Source organism: Dryobates pubescens, chromosome 13, assembly GCF_014839835.1.
Source record: "Dryobates pubescens isolate bDryPub1 chromosome 13, bDryPub1.pri, whole genome shotgun sequence".
In the NCBI taxonomy this organism is placed as follows: Eukaryota; Metazoa; Chordata; class Aves; order Piciformes; family Picidae; genus Dryobates; species Dryobates pubescens.
The window spans coordinates 10,014,452-10,030,848 of record NC_071624.1 but is presented as its reverse complement, the minus strand read 5'-3'; the positions used below and the strand labels follow the sequence as shown (position 1 = coordinate 10,030,848).

General features: G+C 44.5%; 1 protein-coding gene across 1 annotated transcript in view; it reads left to right on the top strand.

Annotated features, from left to right (window-relative positions):
• Positions 1-16,397, top strand: part of LPP (LIM domain containing preferred translocation partner in lipoma) — a 347,427-nt gene that overhangs the window by 90,035 nt on the left and 240,995 nt on the right. Inside the window, exon 2 of the mRNA XM_054166899.1 lies at positions 11,264-11,325. The gene's annotated coding sequence lies outside the window, so the exon portion shown is untranslated. The remainder of the gene's footprint in view (positions 1-11,263; positions 11,326-16,397) is intronic.

Sequence of the window (16,397 nt, the reverse complement as noted above, 5' to 3'; positions counted from 1 at the left end):
GAGATTTGCAGAAAAGGTCACTTCCAGTGGTGATCTTACCCTTCTAATAATAAGAGGTGGAGAGGAAGAATGACTTCTCTTCATAGCTTGTTGTTAAGACATCTCAATCACTTGTTTGATGAATCAGAGATGAATTTTTGCCTGAATTCTCTGTCAGTTCACTTACCTGCAAATCGGGTGCAGCTCATTGTAACTTTCCCTCCTTGTTTATTGATTATTCTCCTTCCCTCAGGAAAACCAAATTAATTACTGTTTAAACTAAAATGAGGATGAGTCTCTAGCTGGTAAGAGCATAACTGAGTTGTTGGAGAGAGGTCTCTTCTATAGTGAAATGGCTTGGTAGTAGTTGTGCAAATCAATGTATCCCCATCCATGTTCCCTCTAAAGAATTAAATTCCCTTGAATTATTGTGCAGTCCCAAGACACTGAAGACAAACTCTCCCAAACCTATCCAAAAGTCAGCCCCTCAGAAGTGCTAGGAACTTACTGGCTTTGGATCTCTGTTGCTGAGCCAGTATGAGGGGAAGTTGGCTTTTGGTTTAGACAGATCAGGCCAAACTGACTTGTTTGCATTTGTGCACCAAGTTTTGGGTCGTTTCTGGAATGACAGCTGTACATAGACTACAACATGAAAAAAGATTAAGCAAGCTGCTTTCAGAAAAGCTTTATCAGATGTTTGCCAGGAGAAATAAAGGAGAGGAAAAAAAAAAAAAGGTAAAGGTGACAATATTGTTCATTATTTCCTCAGAGCTCAGAAAACCATTCTTTTGAGTCAAGGTGAATTGTCTGTGTTTGTAGGATTAAACAGCTGTTTCCAAGATGTAGGTAAATAGTCTGCAAGATGCAGGTGCTGTCAGGAGGAAAAGTAAACATTTATCTGTGGAAATGTGCAGATCACTTGCTCAGGGTATCTTCCTTGGAGGGTTTCTGTACCTCTTCTTTGTTGTTTCAGTAGTATGTGAAAATCCTGAGGATGGATCACATCTCTGTTGACCAGTGTTGCAACAACAGTCCATGACTCTCTCCCTTGAGGTGACAGCATGGACCATGGGCACAGCAGGAGGATGGGAAGAGAGAAGGGGCAAAAGAGAGAGGATGAAAATCTCAATGTTTCTGCAAAGTAATGCTTTGCTTTCTTTCAGCCTGTTCTGATTCCTGGATGGGAGCTAGGGAAAGAAGTGATTTACCCTAAACTCCATTTGAAGATTAGCAGCTCAACCAGAGGCAGAAAATCCTGATCCCTTAGTCATGTAGACAATGAGAAATTAATTTGTAAACCCCAGTCAGGTTCAGAAATCAAATCTCTACCTTGCTTCTGTTTTCTGTAACCTTTTGAACCAGAAACTGGAGAGCAGCAGCATACACAGGTTTGATTTCCACCTTTTTTACAGCTGGTCACTTTTAAGTACAAGATGGCGTGCACTTGGCATTCATGTGCTCAGCCCACATAATGCTATTTTGCGTCACATGTATCAAAATTAAACCAACTTCCACTTTCTAGTAGAGTGGTCCAGTTCCCACTGAAGGATCATGCCTTCCTAAACTCTCACAGTTTCTGCTTGATAATGTTCCTCCCTTCATCATGAGCTGTGCTGTGTTGCTGAGATGAATGCTTACCCAGAGATGGCCATCTTTCAGTGGCAGGTTAAAAGGTTCCTGCCTCTGTGTGTTTACAGAGCACTTTGGGATCCTCTAGGATGGAGGTAGTGTTTGTCTGAGCCAGCATTGCTTCTGTTAGATGTGCTGGTTTTCATTATATCTTCAGATAAGGCTCATGTGAAATGGGCTTCTGATTTGTTTTCTCACCAGAGGAGTGATTCATATTCAAATGGAAATGTTGGATTGCTCTAAGCCAACCTTCTCCCCATGTGTTAATGGGAGGAGAGGGAAATGCCAGGGTGGACCAAGAAGGATTATTATTTTTTTTTTCTCCTACTGCATTTAGAAGCTTCCCAAATGGCTTTTTAGGAAGGCATGCAAACTTCACTGCCTGGCTAGGGAGAATCCCGGTCTCACATGTTTTAAGAACGTGGGATGAGCCCAAAAATCATCACTTGTCAGTTTAGCCTGCAGGCTCATGTACTACCAGCAGTGCTGCTGGTTAAAAAACCCCCAAAAACAATAAAAAAAAACTTTAAAATTATGATCTCTTAAGTTGAGGGGGGGTTTGTTTGTTTGGGGGTTTTCTATTGCCTTTGTTAAAGGGGTCCCATATTTTGTCTTTATTCATAACCCTAGTTTTGAAGAAAGTAACTTGCACCTGCCTTGAGGCAGTGACTCCTCAGGCACTTCCTGCAGCCCAGCTGAGGCCATCAGCTCATGATCTCTGCTGCTGCCTGACACATCCTTCAAGGGAGCTGCTTGTCAAGGGGAAAGAGGAGAGCTGCACTGTCTAGTATGTTTCTGAACTTGTTAGAAATGGATGCTGACTAGCCCAGTCCAAACTTGCTCAAGAAACTTTGTCACAGGTACTCCAAAATAGAGAGAATGGATGCTGAAATTCCTGCTAGGGGGGGTTGTATGCGTTCGGAGCTGTTGTTCTGTCACCTGCATCACAAAGTGAATGTCATTGGTAGATCTTGTGGAGCCTACTGCCTGTTCCATAAAGACCCAGACTGAGAGAATATTTCATGGAACTGTGTTTCATGGATGTGTATTTCATGGAAATGGGGAAAATTCAGCTGGGTATCCTCCCCTCAATTAAAGTGATCTTAACTAACTGAGCCTACTCCAGAGGAGATTTGCTGCGGTTTGAACTTAGAGCTCGTCTTTGTCTATTTGGCCAAAGTGGCTGTGGCCGTGTGGAGTCCTTCACTGCTTGCCCTTTACATCCCCACAGATTTGGTGAAGCTGGTTTAATGTTCTGAGATGCCCTGAGGTTTTTTAGATAAATGTGGCACTTTCAAAGTAGCCACTGAGGAGCCACTGAACCTTGGAGGGTCTGTTGCCTTTAATGGAGTGTCAGTGGCCATGCCTTTTGTGTTGCTTTGTCAGTTCCATTACACCAACATCCTGAGGGCACTGCAAAGATCCCAAACGTTCTGTATTTTTGTTCACATAAAATTTGAATTTATGTATAAGGTTTTCCAAGGAGGAAGAAAGAATAGAGACATTGACAGGTCTTTATATCTGATTTTGGGTTTGTTCACCACTGGAGAGCTGGTGAGACAAATGTGAGGCCATGGTTACACATCACCTCACTTGGTTACACTTTCTTGCTTAAGAACATTTGAGCTGCAGTCACTTGGAATTTAGAATGGGCTTGGCAGAAACTGGCACTGCTGCTGTTTGCATAGAAACTATTTGCATAGTCCAGTTGTGCCATGGGTAAGTCTGCTCTTAATGAGTAGCATAAGAGGAGTCTTGAGGTGGTGTCTGTTCAGTAACTGCTTTTACAGCAGCTGATGCCCTTGATGGCACAATGGCAACTCTAAAAGCAAGAGCATGGCTGTCTGTCTCTGTACCTGGTCTCTCTCGCCCATATGCTCTGGTTTTTAACCTATTTATCATCATAGCCATGCATTTTCTAAGCAGCTGTTGGTGTCTAGGAGCATTGCTTGTGAGAACCTAGGCCTGTGTGTTGTTCAGGGGGATGTGACCATTGCTATGCTCTTCACAGTCTTCTTGGGTGAGGTGGTTTTCACTGCAGTTTACTGGTGGTCAGGCCAATGCAGAGCGCAACCTGTCACAGCCTCAGATGACCTGTCTGGGATCAACTGCCCACCTGACACAGTAAATTAGATCTGAGAGTCTGTTAAATTAAGTAAATAAAGAGGCCCAGAGGGCATTTGCTGGTCCCTGTAACTTATGTTGCTGCTTCAGAGTGTGGATCAGGTGTCTCCTGCCTGTTCAATGGAGCCTGGGAGCTTGTGAGTGGGTGGCGTGGGAACTGGGGACAGTTGAGGGTTCGTACAGGGCTGCAGAGCTGCTCCTTGGGGCGGAAAAATAAATGTAGGATTCTTGGCCCTAGAACCAAGAAAGCAAGACGCTATGGACTTGTTGCAACCCGTGCAGTCTGTGAATGTTTTCTTCTTGTCAGGTGCTGTTGTCACATAAGTAATTTTATTGCCAAAGGGCAGGGAATGAACTGCTGAAGTGGGATAGAGGGCTAGTGATTGAAGGGCTGCATGTTGTGAAAATCTGTGCATTGAATGTACCATTCTTCACTTTCTGCCCTTGTCGCGCTTATTTATCTGTTTGATTTGCAGGGAGCAGGCATCTGTCTCCTGCAGGAGAAAGCATGTGTTCAGATGAGAAGGCATTATGCATACAATGCCTGAAACTAGCCCTTAAAATAGCACACTCCACATCTTAGTAATGTATTGAGTATACCTGAGTAAGAAACAGTCTGATTGAAGTAAGTATTGAGCTTATTGTAGTGGATCTGCTGTGACTCATCAGGAAATTGGAAGTCTTGAGACAAGATTCACTCTGCTTCAGCCTTTTTGGAAGAGATGGGAATTAGTCTTAGATGGGAAGTAATTGTTCTGTGATTGTCATAAATAGGTACCAAACAACAAGCTCATACTGAAGTATTTATATCCTAAGCCCCGTCTTGTACACCCAGCTATCAAGAGTCTCCATCAGACACAGAGACAGTGAAAAAGAAAGTTTTCTGGAATGAGCAGCACTTCCACCTACATGCATTTAAGTGAGCCAGGATGGAGGTGAGCTGGTAGGCTGCATGCTGTAATAAGCCATTTACTGGGATAATGGCTGCAGGCTACAGATGCCGTTTTGACTTAGTCTGTCTGTTCAATGCAAACATTAAAGAAGAAAAAAGAAAAGCCCCGCTACCTCAGTAAAGTCTATAATGCTGTTAATCCCCACTGGAGTCCATGAATATTAACTGCACCAATGTTGCAACAGCCCGTGGAGGCAGATGACTCGTATGTGAAGCCTTCTTCATCTGCCTGAGAAACTGAGACAGTGAGAAAGATTTTAACTCAGGCTTCTGGCTTTAGACCGGGGCAAAATCTTGGGCTGTAGTAGCCAGGCTTGGCAGTGAGCAGGATGGAGCTGTCCTTTGGTTCTTGTCAAGAGCGTGGGAATTCTGACTTTCAGGGACTAATCTCATAAATTTAGGGATTCCTTTGGAGAGTTTTGCTGACTGTTCTTACGGGCAACACTGCCCTGTGTTCCAGAGTCACAGAGGGCATGCTGGCACAGTTGTCAGAGCTGGATCGTGAGAGGATGAAGGTGTGCAAGAATATTGCTTTCATTTAGTGAGTAGCTATAACCATTGTGTATCTGTCTGACTGTGAGATATTGCTGGAAATCCAGATGTTAGGAAAAGAGAGAGAATCAAGATGATCAAATACCTGTTTAAACGAAACAACGCCCAGGGAAAAGGAGCTTGATGGCTTTGTGTATGTCTGCAGTGAAGTCATGGCAACGGAGCACTCATTTAGCAAAATTAACTGTTTCTCCATCTTACAAAAAAAGGAAAAAGATAAAAGATGAAAATGATACAAGGGAACATCCTTTTAGCTCAACCAAATGAATCCATTTGTGCCAAAGCAAAGGAGTTATCCTGGGGAGTTTGCTCCAGAGAGCACATACTTTATTAGAACAGAATGTAATAGTTGTCTCAAAGCCATAACTGTAAGGGCCTGGTGCCCTAGGCCAGCACTTTCAGTAACAGGAAAGGCAAAGTTAGGTTCCTGTGCTTGTATGATGTTGAAATGCATATCAGTGCATGACTTGAAGCTCTTGGTTTTTTGGGATTTCAGCTCATTTAAGCTCTGGATGCAGCTTTCAGAAGGGCTGTAATCTCTTTGAGGTTCCTCATGAGTAGTGCTTACTTTCAAAATTATTTAGGCACCTAGGGATGAAATGATGATGCTTCTTTGCTTTGGGTGGTACCCAAGTACTTGTAAAAAGCCAGTTGCCTCTAAGTCCATTTGGCTTTAATAGAGGCGTAGGCTTCTGTGTGCCTAAGACTCCTTTTTAGCTCCTAAACTTAGTAGTATTTGAAGTAATTCTGACACAGACCCTGGAAACAATAGTTTTGTGCTACTGGAGATAGGGATCTACTGGAGAGAGTCCAATAGAGAGTTATGAGGATGATTACAAGGCTGGAACATCTCTCCTGTGAAGAAAGACTGAGAGAACTGGCGCTGTTTAGTCTTGTGAAGGGAAGGCTGAGAGGGGATGCAATCTGTGTCTATAAATATCTGAGGGGTGGGTGTCAAGATAAAGGTGACAGTCTCTTTTTGGTGGTGCCCAGGGATAGGACAAGGAATAATGTATATAAACTGGAACACAGGAGGTTCCACCTCAATATGAGGAGAAACTTCTTTACTGTGAGGATGACCCAGCACTGGAGCAGGCTGTCCAGAGAGGTTGTGCAGTCTCCTTCTCTGGAGACTTTCAAAACTCACCTGGATATGTTCCTGTGCAGCCTGCCCTAGGTGATCCCGCTTTGGCAGGGCGGGTTGGACTAGATGACCTCTGGAGGGCCTTTCCAACCTCTATCATTCTGTGATTCTGTTTTGATGCTCACTGCTGGTCTCTCTGCATAGACCACGCTGTGAAGCAGTGCCCCGGGGTGAACCACACGGTGAGTGCATTGGAAGGTGCAAAAGCTCATTTTACATCACCAACAATCTCCTATTTGGAGTTCAGAAATTGTTCGTCTTCGTGATGAGCGGGGGCAAGCTCCAGGGAAAATATCACGAACTCAAACGTGTTGCTTGAGGCGCCTGGAAAGTGATGTTTCTCTTAAAGTAGTGTTTTCCAACCAGATTGAATTTTCTTTTGTGGCTCTCCTGAAGATAGTTTTAGGCAATGCCTTATGGCTTCCATGAAAGCGTTTGACAGCAGAGATGCAGAGCTTTTATCTGTGCAAAGGAGCGAAACGTTTTGGGGGAGAGTTTTAAGGGTGATTCAACTTTGATTTGGTTTCTGTCAAAAATGTTGGGAAAGCTTCAGACTAATTGGAAACCTGACCATTCGTTGACATCAGTGCTCACCAGGTGAACATGAGTTGTTTTCCATTGCTTTTTATATGTAGATGAAACTTGTGCCTTTCTCCTGCACTTTCAACCTTAGTTTACTGAAAGAAAGGCAAGAACTGAACAGAGGTGAATGATTTTTGGTCAGGGAAGGAAAACCACAATCACTTTATTTGCAGGTATATAGCTGTTGTGTCGCTGTGGAAGTTTTCCACATAAACACCCCCTGAGTCTGAGGGCTTTTTTGGAAAGAATCTCACCTGAATCTTGGTACTCTTCATGCTGTTGAATTGTGCTTGTCCAATGGAGTGCAGAGGCTGGCTGGGGGTGGGTGACATTTCCCAGCTCAGCCAGGCTGGTGTATTCGCAATATATTGCGGGCTGTTTCTTCTCACTAGCTTCTCTTCTCCAAGGCTGGACACAGCCCTCACTTTAGCTGTTAACAGCCTCAGAGAAGAAGGGCCAGGCTGTAGCAGTCTCCTCCCAGAGCAATGCTTGTGAGCTCACATGTGAGCGCCCAGAGGGAGGAGAGGAAGCAGACAAGGGTGGGAGTACGGATCCAAGGAAGTGGCACATGAGATTTTGCAAAGGACATTTAAGGAGCAACAACTCACATCTGAGGCTTTTTCTGGGTGAGGGGTGAGATCCCCAAACAGGAATGCTTGCAATTTAGGCAGCTTCAGCCCCATGGGTTGTCCTAGTATGCGTGGGGCAAATAAGGGCGGTGGAAAAGCCTGAGAGACTGCTGCTAAACGACTGCGAAGATGCAGCCCACGATGTCTGTTGTGTCTGAGATCTCTGTAAAGTCTCTCGCATCCTTCCTCAACTTTAGTTTTCCAGTGGAGGCTGTTGCAGTATTGAGAATGTCTCCCATCTGCTCCTCACATGGCTTGGCACATTTTGCTAGAATATATATATTTTTATTATGGGGTTAGCCAGTGGTAACCATGACAATTAGACTTATCACGCAGCATTTTTTCCCCCTCCTTGAGTCAGTTTGAAATGCTGACAATTAAATAGATACAGTACACTTTAGAGATCCATCAGTCTCTTTGTTGTCTTGACAACTGGACTATATTTAGAAATGTAACAAGTACATGGAGTTCAATTGCACTTTTGCTAAAACATAGTTTTGTAGCTTGAGAATTTAATCTGTTGTTTGTAGATGCAGGTGCTTATTTGAGCTGTGCCTGACGTTTGTTCTCTTTGGTCTCTCTGGAAAGCTCCTACATACTGGTAGGAAGATTGGGTTGGTGGAAGGAGGGTCCTTGTCAGTAAAAGAGTAAACCTGCCTATTGCTTGTTGGAGATGCTGTGCATGGCAACAGCCTGGGTGAGGGGCTGCCAGCCCCAGTCTGCTCAAATACTGGCTGTCCTTTACCTCTCTCTGGGTGCTCTTGGTGCCCTGCATGCTTGGGTACTTGTGGTTTGGCTATGGATTTGCAGTGCAAGAGAAGCATGTGTGATCATTGTCCCAGATGGGCCGTTCCTGCAGATACAGCTGAGCAAACAGCTCTGGGGAGCAGTAAGCAGCATGTTTGAGTGTCTTCCAGCCTCTCAGATGAACTGTTCTCACAGTTCAGTAGCGCTTTGGTATGGGAGGACAGTACCACGGAATGTGACAGTGGCAGACTGATGACTTTACAGGTTGGACTTGATGATCTTTGACGTCTCTTCCAACCTTGGTGATTCTGTGACTTTCTGCCTGTACCTGAGAAGCCTGAGTTTTGTTTGCTACTGGGAACTGAGCTTTGCTGCTGAAGCAGTAGTGGAGACTATTCCTCCTTATACCCTTGTTCTCTGTTGTCTTTGATTTGCCAGGGGTGTGTTTGATTGTAACAAAATACTACTAGTACTAATTTTCTGGGTTCTTCTACCATGGTTTTGCTTCCCCTATTCTTGTGTTTAATTCATGATCTGTCAAAAAATGTGGCTGATTTTTTCAGTGTATGTACACAGCTCATTTTGATGTTTCTGTTATCTTGACTCCCTCCATTTTACCAGTTTCCCAATGAAAATCCAAACCCATAGCTCTGTTTCCACTCCAGCTTTGTTTGTAAACTGTTAACATGTCGATTTCAAGTGTTTAATAGCTGCTGGGGTTTACTTTTAAAATACAACCACCAAAACCCAACGATGCTAATGGGTCTTCAAGAGCGCTTTAAACAAGTTATCCCAATCAATCTGACAAAGATAATGGTCTTCTATTAGAAGATATTTAGCTGGAGGTTGGATGAGCTGTAATGTTTATGGGTCTGTGGATCCATAACCAGACAAAATCAGAATAACTCCTTCGATTTCAGTGGAGCTGTATCTGTTTATTACAGTTTAGGCTTAGGCAGCAGTTTAGATGCAAATTGCAACCTGTCTGAAGTTAAGTGGGGTTTTGATTTAGATCCTGGAAGCAGTAATGTCAGCTAAGAAAGGAAGAGCTGGGACCCACATAGCCCAAAGTCTGTAACTCTGGGTTGCTCTCTTTCCCTTACTGTTAAGATCAGATTCCCTTGACTGCAGCTAGTAATTAAAATGCTGCTTCTCCTAAGAATCTCCCAAAGGCAGGCAGAGAGAGTGGAAGTGCAGCCTGTGCAGATTATCTGTATGTATAGATCTACATACTTTGCAGAGTAGCCCAGCAGTTATGCTGTTCTCTGACCGCTTGTGGTTGGGCTGTTGGCCTGCAGCTTCTGCTCTCCAGTTCCAAAAATGCAAAGGCACTGCAGATGAATTACCATGCTGCAATGCAGGGAGGGCTAGGATCTCCTTTCCCCCAGTGTATTTGTGTCTGTGTGGTGCTTGTGAGACATGGCCCACCACTCATGGCCCCCAGTGTGTGTGGCGTAAATGATTCACCATGCATTCATTTCTGGTCACATAAGGGGCGTTAGTTTAAAGAAGGCTTGAGGCACAGGTTAGCGTCAGCTATTTGAAGTCTTCAGCCTAAAAGCAACATCAAACATGGAGCAGAAAATGTATCATGCACAGAGAATTCTCTGGGATTTGTTTCCCCCTTTAAAATCTAACAATAATAATACATTCCAAGCTGCTCACATATGCTATCTCCTCTGTGGCCAGGACACCTGTCTGCTGCTTTGCTGTTACTTGATACAGGCTTACAGCGCTTGCAAAAATGTTAACATTAATTTTTTGCCATGGTGAATATGAAAGGAATAGCTGGTGTCTGTGTGGCCACATCCTCAGCAAGCTTCTCTGGGCTTCTTGTACTTTGGTGTGGATCTGAAGCAACTGCTGCAGTTCTCCTCCCTTGAGCTCGCCTTCCTCCCCGCAGATCAGGACAGCAAATCTGCTGCCCTGCCAGACCCAGGTCTCCTTAGTAGCTAATGGTGGGGCTAATGAGGTTCAGCCTGGTCTCCCCTTGCTCTCTTCTAATGATTTTTTTTTAGCTCCTTGGCTAATCTCAGCTGTGTTTGATGAGACATAATTAGGTTTTAGGATGGGTGAGAGTGCAGTTAGGAAGAGCTAGGGGGTGACCTGGGGCAGCCAGGAGTGTGGTGGGCTGGGAGAGCTGAGGCAGGTGGAGGTGGGCTGGACCTTTGACTAACCATCACTAGTGTTTTTTAAGCTTCCTTATTTTACTCCCGGACTGAGATGAAAGGAAATAAAAAACGTCAGAGTAGGCTCAGAGATCAATAAGCTGGAAGTATGAAAGGCTGCTGGTTGAAAGCAGCTTGTGGTAACTTAAAACCCCCATGTTTTCTTTTTAACTGGTTGTCTTTAGAGGCACCCAAAAGGAAACTAGAGCTAGAGGTAGGTTTGCTGCTTTTTCTACGGTTGCTGTGTGTTTAGTGTATCCCATCTCAGTTTTGGTGGTTCTTGGTGCTTGCATGGCAAAGCCAGTGCTGTGATGACTTGTTATTGGTCTGAGGGGTGGAGGAGGCTTGGGAAGAAGAGGCCCATTAGGCATGAGAGGCAAAAGGGTGTGTAGTGAGGCTCTGAAAAAGACTTTGTTACCTGCAGCCCTTACGTCAGTGCCTTTCACCAGCTCTACAGTGATTTAAAACAAGTAGCTTCTCTCCCAAATAAAGCTCAGTTACTCTGACACTTGCTCAGATGTAATCTGTCCTGCTAGCATGTGAAAAGCCCTTATATGGGTCAAGAGGGACAGACTGACACATGAGATGTATCAGAGAGGGGGAAAAAGGCTGTGGTCTGCTCCATACAGGAAGGCAGCTGGTGTTACGGGCCCTTCTGGAGCTATTTTCTTGGTGAGGTGTCACAGCCACCTTGATTTACTTTCTGCTTTTACCAGGAGCAAAACACTGATTCTGGCTTTTCTGTTTACACCTGCAGAGGTCCCTTGGAAGAGCCTGTCCATACGTCCATCTGCGTGCCTGACGCTGCCTTGTTTCCAGGTGAGGAGCAGATCAGGTCCTGAGGCTTTTGCTAACTGCTAAGTTTAAAGAGAATGGGAAGATCCTGGGATCATGTTCAATCATTGACCAAATGATGGACATTTCTCCAAAGGCTGGGATAGAAGGAGGCCAAGCTAGCCCAGGAGGCCAGGGGTGGGTCCAGCTGTGGAAGCAGCAATCTGCAGCTTCTCCTGGGAGTGGGGGTATTGCATGGGAATGATTGTGTGCTCCTCTGGGCCGTATTACTTTGACTGCTTGTTGAACAAACTTTTCCTGCTGGTGGACTTGAGCTCGCTCCCCATCCATGATGTGCCTCTCTATGGCCAGGATAAGCTTCCAGCTGATGGAGGAGAGCTGACTGTTACTAGCTTCAGCGGACAAAACTAGAAAAGAATCTAAGCCTATTAGGAATAACTTGAATAGAAACCTATGTGAGAGGCCAAGTAATTAGTTCCTCAGAATTGTAAGTTCCATCAAATTCACTGGAGATGCTTAACTGTGACTTAAGCATCACCCTGATAAACTACCCCAAAGTCTTGTAAGGGTCTCTTGCTGGATTATGTGTAGGACATGAGTTGTACTCTGTCACCATCCCAGGATATGAGGATTTGATTGCAGTAAGGGTAAGATCACAGTGTCAGGACAGTAGGTCTGTCCTCAAGCCTCTCTCAGTTTTGCCATGCCAGGAGGCAAAAGAGATGCTATGAAAGTCATGGTAACTGAGGGAAGAAAGCAGCAAGTAGGCTTGTTGAGAAGCAGATAGTGAATGCACCAGGATAGCTGGTAGCTGGTGTGTAACTCTTCAGTGGCTATGAAGTTCTCCAGGAGGACATATGGCTTCGGAGGGTGTGGTGGTGATGGTTTCCTCAGCCTGGTGGCAGCACCAGAAGACCACACATGGCATGTGCATGGGGGCAGCATTGTAAGCCAGTGTGGGCTCAGAGCAACCCATTGTGACACGTGGAGGTGTGTGCTAGGTTTTGTTCTTTTGCTACTGTCTCATGATTTTGGCTAATGGAGATACTTTATCTGCCTTGATATTGCCTGACTTGAGAATCCTAAGACACCTGCCACACCAGAACTGGGAGTGCTTCTTCACCCTGTTGTGTCACTGAATATAAATGTGTTTTCATTCTGCCCTTTGGATACACAGCACACATCCCTCCCTTCTTCCTTTACTCTCTTTTTGTGATATTTTTTTCCCCCTTGTAAATTACAGCTAGCTGGAGATGAGATTTCAGCATCCTGTTTACTGCAAACAGTTGGGGACATTAATAATTGTTGAAAGACAAAGACAGACAAGGGATTAATAAGTAGAGGACAGGAGATTAATAGCAAGACAGCAGAATTTGGTTCAAGGCCTGCTCTTCCCAGTTGCTGGGTTATGGAAGATTAATGGCAGCTCTGCTGTTAGTCTCAGTCTTTCTGTGGCAGCTTTCCTGGATAAATCTAATAAGCCATCCCAATGGGTAGCTGTAAATATGAAATCTAGTAAGAAGCCTATTCTTATAAACTGTTAACTAAGTGACACAGCATTAGGTTTGCTTTCTATTCAAAGCTTAAGTCGTTCAGGTGCTTACAGCTCTTCTCAGGACAGAAATGTATCATCAAATGTATCTTGCCAAGCAAGCTGTCTCCATCAAGTGGGTTTTTACTCTGTGTCCTGCACAAGAGACTCATTTCTCTCGACTGGGTTTTCTGCTTTGTTTCTGTAAGAAATTGGGCTCTTGACCTATTGCATCTGGCCTCTCATTAGGCTTTGTGTGAGATTAGATCATTGTAAGAAAACATTTAACTTTGTTCCTAGTGCGTTCCTAGTTACATTTGTGGGAGAGCTGTAGAACGTGGGACTGTGTTGTGGAAAGTCTTTATTCTGGTAGAAAGGTGCATGCTGTTCTGGGTGTCCCATGCTGAGGCTGATCTCATACTCCTACCTTAAGGCTGAAGCTGCCAAATCGAGCAATGCAGTAGTCTTTGGGCGAATACCCTCACGTATTTGTCACAGTCTTCACAAAGATGATCCCAAGGCTTTCATGCATAATGTTATAGCAATATATAGGTATGTGTATGGTCATTTTGGGAAGGTAGCAGCTGTGTTCCTGTAGCAGTGAATGTGACAAGACAGGGCTAACAGGGGAAGCCCATGCATCAGTAGCCAAATTTCTCTCCCAGGGAAGAAAGGCTATACACTACTTGCGTCCCTGTAACAAAGCTCTTCCCTTCTTGTCTGTGTGCAGTGCCCTTGGCTTCTTAGAAGTTAATTGATTTGTCTATAGCATGATTCTCTCTTTAATTTTATTTGTGTAAAGAAGAACACACATTAATCTTTCTCCAGAGAAATGTTTCACACTGCTGCTCTTTGAACGCCTGGCCCTGGCTCTGCCACATTTCTTAATGAGCCTCTGACTAAACATCTACGGTTCCCACATGCTCCAGCCTTGACACACACATATTTGTACACCCACGTGCCTGCTCCCAGTTGAACCCAGCAGCCTGCCTGCTCCCCTCAACATACTTACTGCTTTGGGATTTGCATTAGCAAGGCAGCACCTCCCTCAGAAGCCCAAGAGAGAGAGCTTTATACCTGCAGGTATAGATAGATTTGGCATCAAATGAGCTGTCCCATGAATCAGAAAGGCTATAACTTCTTTTTCACAGCCTCCCCGCTCTTAGACTCATTTCATGTGTTTCTCTGGGACCTCGGATTCCTGTGGGCTGTGCTACCCGTGGTGAGGACCCGAGCTAGCGCTGAACCTGAAGCTGAACACCCAACACTGAATTACTGTCTGGTATGCCACCGGCTGCCAGATCTTTCATAGCTTGTTTTTAATGAAGATTCCTCCAGTAATTCCTAGAATATCTTGCAGTGCAAAAAAATGAGCTGTGTGTGTATTTTGCTGTGGGCTGAGTTTTTTTTTTTCCCCCTGCTCTTCACAGTTCTCTCTGTGAACAGTGAGGAAAGGGAGGGGGAAGCAGCTGACTGCTTTTTGTTGTTGTTGTTTTTCTCCTTGACTTCTGTGAAATATGTGGCGATCAATCGCTCACAACTAACAAAATGTTTTTGTTTCTCTTTGCAAAAGCATATGGGAGCTGCAGGAAAAGCATATGGGCGTTTTTAGGAAAACATATTGGTGAATGGACAAATTAGAGTGGTGCCAGTATGCTGCTGATGTCTGGCTAGACCACTGCTACTACCACACTTGCTGGCATGCAAACACATCCACGAGATTTCCAGCATGTGAGTGGTGTGCAGTACTTCTTGGAGAAATGCAGGCTGTGCTGGATCCAGACCTTGTGATCCCTCTTGGGTGTGTGTGGCTGTCTCACTGCGTCCCAGACAAGACTCTGGGCTTGTGTTTGTGGCAGCATATCCACTCTCTCAGTAGGCTAAGCCCAGAGCTCCATTTCTAGCTGGCTGCAAGTAATGGTAATGGTAACCGTTTTTCTTGCTAAAGTGCTTGACTGCAGTCCTAATAACACCTGAGAGTCTTGCAGACAAGCTAAGCAGCCTCTGGCACTCATCTGCTGCTCTGTCAGGCCATTCTGTGTTAGCTGGAGTGATTATTTTTAGTTTATCATGCAGGCTGCTGTTGAGGAAATGCAAAAAATCTTCCATCATTGCTTCTGGGTCCAGTCCTGTTCTCCTTGATACTGGTGATCCAAGGAGAGGGATCCATGAGCTGGTAAGGGGATTGAATGGTCTTGGTTCATGCATGCATCTGAGTTGCTCTGCTGTGGACCCCTGTACAAGGAGACATGCTTGATAGCTCCATCTAGGCAGCCCTTCCCGCTTGCTGTGACAGCAAGGGAGTGCTGTGTGCCCTGCCTCTGCCTGGGGAAAGGGCATAGCTGTGCTAGGTTGTAAGGGTTGGTAGCAGCCCTCTACCCACATTTGGGTTTCATCAGGGTCCCGTGGGACTGGTTGAGGTCTCCTTGCACAAGGAGAGATGCCTTCTGTCTGTAAGAGCTCACAGTTCAAGTCCACAAAACAGAGCTGTTGAGAAATGGTCCCTGAGTGTTGTGGGAAGTGGACAATAACTGAACTTGGGAGTGGTTTTCACGAGCAGGTTCACCAGTCTGAGTTTGTACCATTGCTGGAGGAGGTGGTCCTGCTGTCTGTCTATCCCCAACCATCATTTCTGCCCATTTAGTCACTTTTATTCTTTATAAATGAGTTGAGACAAAGGAGAGGGTAGAATGTGTTGCTAAAGACTGAGGGGATAAGCAAGATGCACATTTGGACGCCACGTTGTTTGTCTTGGTTATGAACCTGCACTCTCAGACGTTCTGAGTGGTAATTCAGCACCTTTTAGCGTTCTCCCTTTTATGCCAACTTCAGGATGGCCTGCTAGTGAGTAATTTTACATTATTTAATGTAGCCACTTTCCTTATAGCTCTTTTGTTCCATGAGACAATTCCCTATTTTATTATGCAAACAGTACATTAAGATCCTTGTGGGCCCAAGTTCCCAGCAGTGCTTGAAATGACGGCGGCGAAGTAGGTTATTTCAGAAATAATGATTCTCTCCTCTGGAAGCTTTCTTGGAGTTCTGCTTTAACTGCTTTTCATATTATACATGCTCAAAAAAAAAAAGAAAAAGAAAAAGAAAAAAAGTTAAATTAAAAAATCCAGTACTTCCTAAATGTTACAGAGCTCAAAAAATACACGGTATGCCTTGTCACAATATTTAATACAGAGTGCTATTTACAGTAATGAATCAAAATGTCAGTTTTTAAAATATGAACTGTCAGAGTGTTCCTACTTTGCAGAAAACTTTGATATGACAGTTTGTTAATCATATGACTATTACATCAAATGTGTCTCAGAGTACTTTTTTGCTCAACAAAGTCTTTTTTTATTCCTTCCCCCTCCCTTTCTACTGTTAATTCTGGCAGAGCTGTGTGACTGAATGCACTTTGATTAGAGGTCGGAAGAAGCCAGAGCTGAACATTTTTGCATATTGACAGATGGAATGGATCAATGCCTGCATTCATGCCAATCAGGGTCACCTAGACTTAGGTACAGCCTGATTTGGATCACCTTGACCTTGTGTCCTCAGTACTTTTTTTTTC